This window comes from Prunus avium, chromosome 8, assembly GCF_965620075.1.
Source record: "Prunus avium chromosome 8, drPruAviu1.hap1.1, whole genome shotgun sequence".
In the NCBI taxonomy this organism is placed as follows: domain Eukaryota; kingdom Viridiplantae; phylum Streptophyta; class Magnoliopsida; order Rosales; family Rosaceae; genus Prunus; species Prunus avium.
Window position 1 is genome coordinate 4985933 of NC_142291.1, and position 3935 is coordinate 4989867.

Sequence of the window (3935 nt, forward strand, 5' to 3'; positions counted from 1 at the left end):
TCCACGGCAACAACTACCAGTGTAGATTACGCATTACCCTCCTACTGCACAAGAGCTTCAACTGGTCACGACTTCTGAAGCATACAACTCTCGTAGAGTTCAAGCCATTCTCTTTTGCTAGCACCAGCTCTCATATCCAGCACTCGGGCACCAAAATTATATTTTGTGAGTTCTTGCTTAATTTTTGTGACAGTGAACTTTCTATAGTCTTCCCAGTTAGTTTGCTGACTGCAGGTATCCTCATCTCCCTTGAATACCGAACCACCATCTTCTGCTTGTGTGTACTTTAGAGGGCTAGTAGTACTTCTAGACCTCTTATTTACTCTTGAACAGAGTCCATGCCCATTTCATAGTCATCTACCCTTGAGCATTTCCCGTGAGAAGCACTCTTAGCTTGCTATCCAGTGCTGTTTCATTCAGCCGAACAGAAGTCAACTCTTGCTGGAGTGAATCAAGTTTTACCTGTGCAGCTTGTAGCTGAAGAGACAGGGAGTCTGCCCTATTGTTTGCATCTGCGTGTGCTGCACGCTCACTGTCCAGAAGGCCTTGAAGGACGTGAACAGTACTAGTTCTCTGCTCATTATTGGATTTTAATAATGATTCTATTTCCTTCTCTCTTTCTTCAACTCTTGCCTCCAGAAGAGCAACTTTCAAATGAGCTCCCATCTCTGATACACGAATTCTCTCTAACTCATCATCCGAGTCTCTTTTTTCCCTTTGCAAACTTTCAATATGCCTCTCAGCCCTCTCAATTTGGGCCAATCTTTCCATTGCCAACTTTTGCATCTCACTCTTTTCGTTTTGAGCAACATCCGCTTGAGCTCGTGCTTTATCGGCAATATCAGTCACTCATGTGGCTTCTTTTTCAGCGATTTTACACGTTTCTTTGACTTCGTCAAGTCTTTTTATTTCAGATTCGCATTTCTGCCCCAGAAAGATCTTCTCCTGCTCCAATATCTTTTTTTCTCTCTCAAATAAATGGGCCTTTGCATTTGCAGCTTCTAATTTTTGACTTAAGTCCTTGATTTCAAGCTTCAGCGATGATATTTCAGAATCATAACTGTCTACTTTTGCTTTGGCAGTCTGCAAATAATGTTTAATAGTAAAGTACCACATCATTGATACATACATACATACATCCTTGAAAAGAGAAACCACAAAAGAAAAACAAACACGTACAAAATAAGAATTTTTCTTCATCCGAATTTCAATGAATTGGAGTATGCATTAAGGTGTCTGTGTGTGCCTGTGTGTGTGTGTGTGTGTGTGTGTGTGTGTGTGAGAGAGAGAGAGAGAGAGGATCACCTTATCAGCCAAACTACTAGCGAATTCTTCCCTCAAAGCATCTTCACTCTTTTGTGTTTCTTTATTCGACGTTCTTGGACAATTGCAGCTTTCTCTAGAGCAGCTTTTGCTTCTCTAAAAGCAATGTCATACTTGCGTTTCCACTCTTGAGCCTCCCCTTGAGCAGACTGAGCTTCTTCCCGAGCAGCAGCTAGCCTTGCTTCATCAGCACTGCATCGGGACTTAAGAATTGCAATTTCAGAACTAGCTTGATCTTCCTCAGCCTTCTGCTTTGATATGACCTGTTTGTACTTTCTTTTCTCTAAAATCCTTTTGCAAAATCCAATGTTTTAACTAAGCTAGAACATTTCTCACCCAGTGAGCTGGAATTACTCTCTAAGTTATTTATGCAGCCTATAGATTCATCAACTAACTTCTTCTTGTCATTGACAGCATCCTCACAACGCTTCAAATATTCAGACTTCTTACTAGACTCCAGCTTCTGGTTCAGTAACCCCAACTTATCTTCTATTGAGCGGCATCTCAACATGAGAGTACTCTTCTCTGATCCAGCTTGGCCAATCAGTCTCTTGGCAAGGTTAAGTATTGGACCTTCCAAATTGTGAATTTGGATTGCATGCAATACATATTAATACACACTCATACATTAATAAATAATAATAATAAAAAAGCAAAATAAAGACAATAGACAAACCCCCTTTGTAAGAAAATGGTCAGTTTCTGCCATTTTCTGGACCGTGACTTGCTGGTTCATAGTAGAATAGAAGACCATCAAGAACCTAGAAAACAAAATCACAGTTAAAATATATATATATATATATCAATTAAAATGTTAAAGATATCAGGGGCAAGCCACTGTTGCTTACCTTCAGAACATTATCAATATTAGCATCACTTGCATGGCAAGCTATTCTCAGCTTCCTTTCCATGGCTTCATTCAGGAGAGGCAACATGTGCTGAGGGCGAGGAGGAGGAGTAGCAGCTGAAGGCTGCATTGGTGAAGAAGATGCCGATTGGTTTTGTAGGCTAGGTTGTGTGACAGGTGATGTAGGAGATACTGGTAAAACGACTGGAAGTTGAAAAGAAGGAGGACAATGACATGAAGTAGAACTGGGACCTCATCATGTGCATTGCAGTATTTGAACATTGCAACTCTGCCTCCATATATGCATTAATTCCTTTTACAATCCTGCATGAGTAGCCAATTTAAATGAATAAGACCAGTATACAAGAGATGAGCTAATAAGAAATACATATCTATATATACTGCAACAAACTATTTATTATCACAAAGATTTCAACTATATATGAGGCAAGAACACTTTAAAATTCTTATCTTTTTCTTTAATTATTAAGATACAAGCCAAAAACACTCTTGGCAATACAATCTCAAAAGAAAAGAGATATTCAACATATGCACAGTGTAGGTGCGTTTGCGTCTAGGTGTGTCTTTGATTCTAAGTGGCCAAGGTCAATTGAAACAAATTGTTTTTCAATTTATTTCTAGCTGCGCCCACATCCTACTAAAACTAAAGTTCGTCTTATCTAGTACTCTACCTCAAACTCCTTTTTCAGCTTTTTGTGGATAAAAACTAATAATTTAGAGCCTGTTGCAAAATACCACCCAATAAGAGAGTTCAAGGAGTACACAAACCTGCCATGAAGCCGATATGGTAGGCACCGCGCCTTTATTTAGAGCATCAAGATAAGAATGCGTTGCTCGTCATCATAGTTGCCCCAACTTGCTTCGGCCTTGTTCTTTCAAAAACAAACCTTGTCAATGTGTCTAGCCCGGCTCTGAATTCAGGCCTTAATTTGTCCAACTGCATTAGAAAAACTTAGCCTTCAACACAACTAAATATCAATAAAGAAAGTAACAGATTTGAGTGTGACAACAGTAAGTCACTGACCTGAATTTCGTCAAGTCTCTGTAGATCATGTTCGCTGTTCAAAGGCCGTACAAAGGGTGAAGCATTCTCTATCTGGAAATAGAGCTCGAATGGAGGCTCGTATCTATATTGGCCATTCATACTGTACAATTAGGGGCACCATGTCCAACGTACATAGATAACATAATTCAAGAGTAGCAGTGCTCAATGTGCCTAGAATGTCATAAATAGTTAACAAGCGTAACCTAAAAGCAAATAATGCCAGTTTAACAATACATGTATGAATTGGCAAAGCAAATCCTTGACAATAAAAGGTCAAGATTGCTCTCTCTCTCTCTCTCTCTCTCTCTCTCTCTACTAAAAAATTGCAGAATCTTGTCAAACGAATTAATACGAGCCATATAAATACCTCATTTTTCGCAACTACATCCCTTTTTTTCTGTCATCATCTGACTTCACTGATGGTGTCGCGCTTTGTCAGCCCAAAACCCGGTTCGGTTAACGGTATTTCCGGTTTTGTTTTGTTTTTTGATTTTTTTTTTTATAACAAAATCTAACTAAAATTTTATTTTTTTGGGGTTGAAAATTCATAAATGACTCAATTTCATGCAAAGAGAGGTGACTTGTAGTTGTGCTTGGTTAAAGATTAGTTATGGATTTAGAAAGTTAGTATTGGGCTTAAATATTTTATAAAAAATTAAAAAATACATAATCGGTCTAGTTCTACTCGATTCGTTTTTT

General features: G+C 38.6%; 1 pseudogene; it reads right to left on the reverse strand.

Annotated features, from left to right (window-relative positions):
- Window positions 1-849: 849 nt before the first annotated feature.
- LOC148291189 (uncharacterized) lies at window positions 850-3608 on the reverse strand (annotated as a pseudogene).
- Window positions 3609-3935: the final 327 nt, after the last annotated feature.